This window comes from Lichenostomus cassidix, chromosome 3, assembly GCF_008360975.1.
Source record: "Lichenostomus cassidix isolate B80296 chromosome 3, HeHo_3.0, whole genome shotgun sequence".
NCBI lineage: Eukaryota > Metazoa > Chordata > Aves > Passeriformes > Meliphagidae > Lichenostomus > Lichenostomus cassidix.
Genome location: NC_139483.1, coordinates 102,616,799 through 102,627,072, shown reverse-complemented (window position 1 = coordinate 102,627,072; position 10,274 = coordinate 102,616,799). Strand labels below are relative to the sequence as shown.

The following is a 10,274-nucleotide window of genomic DNA, read 5'->3' as shown; positions in this document are numbered from 1 at the left end:
ATCAAAGGTTGATCAATGATCCTGGTGATCTTTTCCAACCTTAACGATTCTATGACTCTGTTTTATTCAACATCCTTTTAACATGTAACCTTAAGAACTCGAGACTGTTGTGAACCAGAATGTGGTGCTTTGGCTTGTGAGTAGAACTGGTGATGAGAAATGCTTACAACAGTGTTTTAAGTTGCACATAGCAAGTAATCATATATCAGGTTCCCTCTGGTATGTAGAACAAGTCAGTGTATAAATGAAACTGAACACCCTAAACTCCATTTCAGAACTGAATTTTGGGAGGACACTGCTTTACATAAATCACAAATATTGTCCTTATTCTTACAGCCATCAATGAGAAAGACAGATGATACCTAGAAAAGCATTAATTGACCTGTGGGTCCAAAGTCCTGCCAAGAAGAATCCCAAAATATACATGATGACCATTGCATTGATAATACATTGGATGGTGCATTTGACTTCCTGATTTCCTGAGAAATAAAACAAAAAACTTGCTGCCACACTACTTCCAATGAGTCACCCATCTGAGGAGAGTCTGTGACTGATCAGCTTTGCAAGTAAGAAATATACTCTGGGAATGGTTGTTTGACATGACAGATTATGAAAAATTGGACAGAAGTCTAAATTCTCCCCTTTGTATCTGGACTATTTATCCTTAAGGGGATTATCAAGTATACGGTTTTTAGATTTTGAAGCATATTTTGGGAATGATTCTGGCGAGTTGTGGTTGTCATATAGTCAGCTGTTAGTCCCTTGGACACACAGATCTTTCCACTCCTTGAAGGTAAGCTCTTGTCCCTGAGGTCAGATCAGAAATCGGTTCAACTTTTGCAATGAATTAGCAACAGAAACAGAGGCAGTTTGTGGGGGAGAACACAGAGAAAATGAATCTACGTTACATTGATTTAACCTGTAATTTTAAAGAAAATGTAATACATTTCAGCATGGCATTTTGTAATGGTAGATAGAAGCTTCTGCTCCTGGTGCTCATTGAAAATAAAATGGCAACAAACAATTATTATAATTATTCTGATTTAATGTGAATAGTCTTTCAAACAATTTAAACAAACCACCGAGAGGATGAGAGTACTAGAGAAGAAGCACATAACTTTACACTGAGATGTGTATTTTTCTTCTTACTACAAAATAATGTAATCCACATGCAAATTCTAAAGCAGGATGCATTTCTTTCTTTAAACAATGGGATACTTATGGACAGTACTCACTTCTACGTGATCACTTTGACTCAATATCAGTCACGGTTCCATCCAGGAGCTGGTAGAAGTCTTTTTACCTATTTACTCCCTTCTTTTGTGAAAAAAGAAAAGAGAACTTTTAATCTATTTCACTCTCACTTACCCCCTTAATGCCTTGCACAGGCTTGCTCCGCCCAAAGGAGATAAGAATTCAGAGAGGGCTGAGAGACAATCAGAGGTATGTGGATACATGCAGAGAAACCGCAACCATTCCTTTTAGTCCCAACCCAAAATGACCCTTTGCAACTCAGGCATCAATGGAGTGATGAATCAGCATCGTCCTATGACAGTTGCAGTCCTGAAGGAGTAGTTCCTTCTCGTGTTTCCCTCTGAGCAGCAGAGCTGAGGGTATGCAGGGGTCAGGCTGGAGCCTTGGCCCTTAGTTTTACAGTGTGAATCGTAAGAGTGTGTTCCAATCAGAAATAACTCAGCAAAAGAGATAATTTGACTTGGTTAATTATATTGACTCTTATATAGACCATGAGTAAATAAATACCCTGCAGTCAAGGAAACTTGTTTATGGAATAAAGCTTAGCTCAACTACAATTTGGTTCTTTTAATACATTCAGAGTACATTTTTAATACTTTCATATGGCCGAATAATACTTCCACGTTGATTTTCCCCCTCATTATTTAATCTACTCTACAGTGAACATGCGACAATGGCTCATTGATTTATTGTGAGTGTAGCAATAGGTTTATAACTGCATGAATCATGCAGATTGCTCAATTCACCACATGCCTTAATAAAAGTTTCACTTTAATAAAACAGAGCTAAGGCAAATATGTCCAGAGCCTGGTCTGACATTCCTTATACATTACCCTGCCTCAGGAAATTATTACTATATATTTTATAGCAGCTACAGTAGGTTGGGGATCAGGATTAGAGCATAGTAACTACTGTGACATTTAGCAGAACTCCTGTGTATACCATTAACCCTCACAGGGTGGACTGGCATGGAAATATTTTGGAACAGCGGCTTTCATCCTTTCTGAATGATTGACTTGAAATTTTTCTGTAAATGTATGATTCCTCATTTACTGAATTTAATCCCCTTACATTTCATTTGTACCATTCACAGGTGCTTTTGAAGTAGTTTGTGGACCTCACAGAATCTACTGGTCATAAATGGACATCACTGTTCCAGGATGTCTTCCATCACTTGGCTACACAAAGATTAATTGTCCAGTCTCTACTTAATCGCAATTGCCAGACTTTCAAAACACAAAATAATCTCAATGGTTATGTATACTTCTACCTCATATCTCAAACTAATTGCAAAAGTTAGATCTTGGCAAGATCTAATGAAGTGGACTGAAGTCTTTTCCAGATGAGGTTGTAGAAAGTATGATCCACTTATCCACACCTCTTTCATTGTAGGAAAATTAGAGAAATGCAAGCCCTTAGTTGGGTGGATATTCTGACTCTTTCTTCATTTTATTCAGAATAGGTCTTGTGAAATTTCAGGCAGAAATAGTGAAACTCTTGCGACAGCAGAGGTTTCAAAATGTGTAGCTTCATTTCAATCAGCACTGAACTCAAACTTTGGATGGAGCTGTGGTAGATACTTCTCTCTTTATAGCAAAGAAAAAACATATAGCCATTTCCTCTGTCCAGCTGCTACCAATGGTGTCTCTACTCTTTCCTAATTAGTGGAGCTTAGATATTAAGCACAAAGTTATTAATAACATAATTTTCTTAACACATGTAGTTGAAGTAGAATTTTAAAAGTTTTGGTTGTTGATGTTACTAGTGAACTTGGTAAAAAGAGAACTGTATCAATGTGAAATGAAAGGAAAAGCTTTAATGTCTGAGCAATGTTACAATGGCCTCTGCATTAGGTTCACTGTACATTATTGTCCTCTATAAAAATGCCAGTGTTCTGATGGGAAGGGTCATAATTTGGCAATTTTTTTTGTTAGTTTGGGGTGGTTTCATTTTATTGTTGTGTTTGTTGGGGTTTTCTTAAGGTAAGGAACAAAAATGCTGTGTCTTTAGCAGTAAAATTTTATTCCCTTGCATTTTTTGCAATAAGATTTTTTTGCCTGTGTTTCTGCATTTTGAACACTTTTGCATAAAGGTGATGTGTTTACAAACAACATAAAATTAAATCCACAGGATTCAGTCTTCTTAGGGAAGCCCTCAATGATAAAAAAAAAATTGGGAACAATCAGTGAGTTTAATAAAAACCAGCTCTGACATAACTGTCTTCCAGTACAATAAAAAACTTTTCCTATTGCTAGGTTGTCAGTACTACAAAGTGGTTTTTAATGCATAAACCTCAGGCATGCAGATAAACCCAAGTACACTGGAGCCAAGTTTTGAAACTGGTCTTGAAACATGTCTTTAAAATCATCTTCTTTGTCAGGGGAACTCTCTGTCATTCGGAATTTTCGGTTTTAAGGCCCCCCTGGCTATAAGAAGAGCAAGTGTGAGGATTTCACCACAATTCCTTTGTAGCTCAGTATCTGAATTACTCCAGCCATAAGTCCAGCTCAGATCACAATGATGATGATTTTAGGCACACCACTTCAGACACTAATTGCAGAATGGCTGAAGTTCCAAATGGTTCCAGTTCATTGCAGCCTGTTTTGCTCATTAACTTGCATTATCTCTCTCTTTCTGCTTTTTTTCACTTGGTTATTTTCAGAATTCTTTGTAACTGTTCAGGAATTAATTCTTCTGCCACTGTACTTAAATCTAACCACAAGGTGTATATATATATATATATATATGTATATGAACCTAAATTAAAAGAAAACCAAAAAACTATTGACAAATATTTTATATCATTATTTAATAATACTGACGTTATTTTGTAAAGTTGTATGTCTGGGAACTGTATTACCAGAAAACTTTTGTACCAAGATAATGCTTATGAAGACGAATTGAAGCATATGATGCAATTCGGCTCGGACACTCCTCTTTGAAGGTCATTAAATTTGGCTTTCTTTAATAGTAGAGCTGGGCTATGGCAGGGTGACTCAAGTGACTTGTTTAGTGCACTTGTATGGACAAATCCCCTGCAGCATCATGTCAGTGTCAGACTTGTGGAGCCAGGCAGTGTTGTCATTATCACATCACTCTTGGAAGTTGCATGAAGATGGTTTTCCTTCCAATGACACTATAGAAAAGAGACAAATCTTTACTCAGCCCAACACTTTCTAAAATAAGCAGTAATTAATTTTTATCTGTAGATTCCTCTGGAAAACCTCCCTGTATGTAAATTACATATTCCCGAAGGATTCTCTTTTGAAACATTTTTTATATATTAATAGGCAGTAAACAACATGTGCAATTTTGAAACAAGGGTTGAGCATGCATGGCACAGGGGGTGATCAGGTATTGTCTATTATCAGGAGGTTCCACAGTGAGCAATAATGTTTCCTTTACTGTGTCCTGTCATTGATATTGTTGCTGTTTGTTTTCTTATCTCAGAAAATTGGGGAGTACCATTCCTAAACCATGACACCTACAATGCAAGAAAAAAACACATTATTATTTTGAGTATGGCTCATCAAATATTTTTAAATTATCTACAATCTATAGAAATAAAAGCAATGGACCTTCAAAGATCGCTAGGAACCAACAGATCACTAATAACCTTTATCTGTGTCTTGCAATGTATTTTAAAATGCATGACTGGAAGATGACAGCGTATCTGGAAGGTCACTATACAATTCCTTCTTTTGGTAGCTCAGTAGAGTTGTCTGTCCTGACTGAAGCCATAATGAAATTTTAGATGTGCTCCTCCTAAAGCCAAACTTTCCAAGTCCAAGCAAGTTGTGCATCAGTCCTTGCAGGTTTGGTTAAGAAACCAATAAGGCATCTGTGAAGCTCTGTGCAGAGCATCCTTTTGCAAACAAATGTCAAATTACTTTTAAAAAAATGAAGAAGAGAATATTTTTACATCCTGCCTACTTTTTATAGGCGGGTAGCTAAACGTTCCACCAGGGAGACTGGTGAGCTCGGTGGGTGTTTCTAAGGCACTGCCAGCACCCATGCTGCAGCTTTGATGTGATAGTCTAGAAGTTGCCAAAAAAGTGGAAAATCAGCGAACATGAGGCAATTCCCAGTAAAAGTGATTTAAGACCAGATATACTGCTAAGAAGGTTAATTTATTCTGTTGAGTTATAGGTATAGTGGGATCAAAGGCAGCTTCCACCCCTTCTGTGGGAGCCATGCCACTATGCAGAAGGGATAATGAGAAACATAGGGAAAGAGACAGAAAATGTGTCTGCTTCCCTGGGAACACTAGGAGTAATCTACCTTCCAGCCCCTCCTTTCAAATGACAATTATGTATAATTATGTGTTATTACATACATTGTTCAGTGTCTCTTGGATTGCAAAAATATCTAGGAAAAAAGAGCAAAATTAGTTTTGTCCACACCAGTATCTCAGCCACCAAACCTCTGGATTGTGCTCCATTTTGTCCTTTATGGGGTCATGGAAGTAGTACTTTTTTCTGCTCCATGACTGCATTTGGGCAGGTGAGATGGTGGCTGCCATCACTGGGCTGTCAGGACCTTGTGGGGACCAGGTGCACACTGCAGCCTGAGTAGCAGCTCCAGCTAGTGGGATGTTGCATCTCAAAGATGGAGGAACAACCTATAATTGCAACTGCTTTTAGAAAAAAGGGACAGTGTTGTGTTTTATGGGGAGTTCAAGTCAATCACTATGTGGATGAGAGATGCTCTGAGCACAGAGTCTGAGGGTCTGTGCTCCAGGGAGCAGTGCACAAGTCTGCCACAGGTAAAAAGGAGAGATAGAGCAACCCAGACACATGGGACACATGCAGAAACAGAGAATAAAACATCTACACACCACTCGAGGAAACAATAAGTTTAGATACTTGCTGACGTGACAATTCAGTGGGTGGAGTTTGGATCAAAATGTTGGGTTTAAATTCTACAAGTTCTTCTTTAGTTTTGATGAAGACACTTACATCTTTAATTGTATGTACTGGATGTCAATTTTGCACACTGAACTTACTGGCTCAAATTTATCCAAAGGGCCAAAGAGCAAGGTCAACAAGAATTGAACATGCTTGTTCCAAAGACCTGGAGCTATCAGGAATTTACCCCTTCTCTGACTGCAAATGCAAAAGCTGCAGCGTTACAAAAGAATCTTGAATTGAACAATGCATTAAAGATACTGTGATCTCCACTAGCAACTCTTTTTTTTTTCTGCTCAATGTCTCTGCCAGTGCTCCACCAATAACTCTCTTTCTGATAAAATATCTGTGTTACTGATGGATCAGGGTTGAATTTTTATGCTTCGCAGCATTTGCTTCTCAGGCAGATAATATATTGCCACGGAAATACAGACCATTTCTCACTGCACATTTCAAAGAGAGAGCATGGCACTATGCCATGTTATGGCTGTTAGCATCACTATATCATCCCTTCAGAGTGGTCTGCTCTGCTACCACTCTCCAAGGAATCTCTTTCAGGGCATGACACTGTGAAACACGAGAAATTATGTTTGGCAATAACATAGGTTGATGGCAAGATATGTCAAACAACTGAAATTATAGGCTCCTTTTCCAAAGCTGTCCTCTGCCCCATCACCACTGCTGATGGTTAGATTTGTTGGTCCCACCTCCTCGTTTGCACAAAAGGGATAAAAGTAGAGGAGTGAGTCAGGAGCACAACGCACACAGTGTGAGGTGTGTAAAACATCCCTCAGCAGGAGCCTGGCCGTGCAGATAGTCATGGAAGATGAAGTGAAATAAGTGTTCCTGTGTGAATAGAGGCCCTCTGCCCAGCCTTTGCATCACACTGCTTAACCTGGCCTACAGCCTACATAAAGATACATAGATTATAAAGAAAACACTCCTTTCAGAATGTGATGTGAAAACTTGTAAAACATTGCTTTTGTCCACACAACATGTATTCATTCTGGAATGTCAAATAAGCACAGGGACTTGCTGAATATCCTTCCTCTCCTCTGGCATTTTGGGGTCCAAACATAAAACTGATACATTACTAACCAGGGCTAAGATATTTAAATCTGTGAAAAGTAAAGCATCTCAGAGACTGCAAATTCTTTCCTGCAGGAAAGTCCAAGAATCAAAGTGTGACCTCCTCAGCATGGACAGAGAACTGGGAGAACATGAAGCCTTGATCTCACTCTGGTCATCATCCAAGGAGATTTAACTCAACAAGATGGATCAGCTGTTATCTGAGCTCTAAAGGGTAAAGTACAATTAGCCCCTTTGCTGCCAAGTGAGACTATTTTAGTGTACTAGAAGTAACATGAAAATCTGGTCAGGATGGAAGACTATTTTCATAAAGTGCATAAGAATTTGGATTTTTATAATTTTTTTCCTATGACTATTTTGTCTGATGAAATTCTCAAAAATGTCACTCCTTCCTTGTACTCTGTTACATGCTCTTTCTGTAATTATTTGCTTTCCATGTCTTCTAGTTTGTAAATTACATGAAAATATCAAAAAATGCTTTTCCCATTTGGATACTGACTTTTATTAAATGAAAGTTCTTAAATAGGAAGTAAGCAGAGAAAAATAACTTAGTGACACTGATTTTTAAGGAAAAGTGGAAATTCTCCAGACTTTTGCATTGCCTTCAAAAAAAAGTATTTTCAAAATCCAGAAAATGAAAATTGTTTTTCCAACTATACCATATTCTCTGCTAAGTACCTTCTTGAATTCACAACAGTCATATGTAGTAAGCATTATTACTATTTGTTTTTCTGGAAGATTCCTCGACTTTTTATTTTATATGAAGCTTCTAGGATAAGTTTCTAAACTACTATCCATTAAAAGCAAAATATCATATGATTTTAATCTAAACAACATTAATTCTCAATAAATTCTCTAATTTTCATAATTATTTTAGCTTTCATTATATTTTTTTGCAGTCAAATTAATGAAGGTTAAATAATACTACCAAAGGGATGAAACACAGCTACTGTGTGGATAGTAATTTACATGCTGAAACTAAACAATGTTACTATTCATGATAAAATATTTGCTTGCTTCCAGATAACCTTGGCTTGTGTTAACTATCTTAATAACTCCATTTGCAGATCTTGCTGAAGAAGTAAGTCAGTGTGAAGGAATGTCTCCCAAATGTAGTGTTTCTGTTTTTTTGCTTTTGCATTCCTCTAGATATTTGCTGTGTGCACAATCTATCTTTGGGAAGCTCAGTGTAAAGCCTGGGATATGTCATCAGGAAGGGAAAAAATGAACTGAGTAGCATTTGTCAAATATCTGCGATGATTACATTATCATATGTTTCTTATAGGATGTTCTGCTAAAGAAGGCCCACTTACAAGGCCTCTTCCTTCTCTTCCATCCCTCTACCCTCACCCCATCAAAAAAAATATTCTAGCTTCCGTTGATCCACAAAATGCTTAATGTCATTTTAATGCACAGCACAGAACTGGCACCCTCAGGCTGTGAAAATTATGTTCTGGCATGTGATGTGGGGAGGGGAAAAAGTGAAAGATACTGCCTGGATTTGGCAAGGATATCAGGAAAGGGAATGGGAGTTGGAAAAGCTGTTAGGAAATGTAGATTGGTAAGAGTGTCAAACAATGACTGAATGGGAAGGACTCGAGGGGGAAACTGAAAGTTTTGTGGAGAATATATGAGGTGACCGGCTGAGTTTGAAAGCATCCCTATCAACCATTTCAAGTCTGCTCCTCTCCTATTTCAGCTTCTCGTTTACTTGTCATTCGTTACTCTGGTGGTTTGCCTCTCTAGTGGCTTTTCCCTAAGCAAATGACATTCCATGGCTTAAGTCAACCAGGTGCCCAGGTGCTTCCTCTCTCCTACCTTTGAATAACATCCCCTGAAAGCTAGAGAGCAGATAGGATACCTCATCATTTTCCTGAAGGCCAGGTTAGTGTTTTCTTTTACATTCAGTCCTGTGGCACCCATCCCATCCACACTCAGGGAGGCTAAGACTGTTTGACTGTTTTCTCTTTCTGTTGGTGCCTGTTTCAGAGACTGAGATTCTGTAAACTGTTTTTATGGTGTTCAGTTTATTTGTTTTACCCTCTGACTTTCAGAAAAACTTCCATTTTCTTCTATCACATCCCTCTCCCTGCTGACTGCTCTGGCTATTTGTGGGATCTTATGGCTCTCTGCAATTTCCTCCACCCTCTCACCCCCCACTCTGCACTTGACAACAGCATTGCTTCCCCTTGCCCCCTCACGGGGTAACATTTACTGTGACTTACTAAAGTGCTATCTCTTTTTTCCCACCTGACTTGGCATTCTATTCTGAGTCCATAAATAAGTGTGATTGTGAAACATCATGGACCAGCACTTGGCTGGCACAGGTGTCCAAACATTCTGTTCTTTCCAGAGTGGTGTATCAGTTGCATAGATCTCATAGAAGGGAAGAGGAGGCCCAAGCTGTCCCTATGCTTCTACTTACTCTTTTTTGGTCTGTAGGCAATGATTTTCAGCCTGCAAATCCTCTGAGATGTGGGCTATGTTTCACAAGTCAGTCCTTACTATTTGTGGTTAGGAAAGGGCTGAAGATGTCTGATAGCAAAGGTGACTATAAAAATAGATCTCCAAAATGTCATGAGAAGTTTGGTACAACTATTTATTTACATATTGGAAAAAAAAGGTATCTTAAGAGGCCCTATAAAAATAGTGGGCATAACAGCAAAGACTTTACTTTGTAGCACAATCCTTTATGAAAGACTATAATTGAAAACAAAACAGTTTTAAGACCAGAGAATAGAGAAAATTGTGTAGGAGAAAAAAAAAGGAAAACTCCCAGCATTTTAATTTCAAATCTGTATGACTCATATCTGTTTAAGATTGAATTGTGCCATCATTTTTTTCCTTTGTTTTGGTTTATTATCAATGGCTAGACCACAATCCCATTTACAATAAAGGATTATACCAAACATGCTTTAAATACAGGTTTATTTCCTTTTTTATTGTAAGAGCACAAACTAATGAATTGACGAATACTGTCTAGAGAAGGCATTATTTTGCAGAATCTTGACCTGGGCTCAAAGT

General features: G+C 38.1%; 1 long non-coding RNA gene across 1 annotated transcript; it reads left to right on the top strand.

Moving 5' to 3' along the window:
• The first annotated feature begins 291 nt into the window (after positions 1-291).
• LOC146440325 (uncharacterized) lies at positions 292-3,508 on the top strand. The gene is made up of 2 exons (XR_014851403.1): positions 292-566; positions 2,348-3,508. It is a non-coding gene; the product is annotated as an uncharacterized LOC146440325 (long non-coding RNA).
• Positions 3,509-10,274: the final 6,766 nt, after the last annotated feature.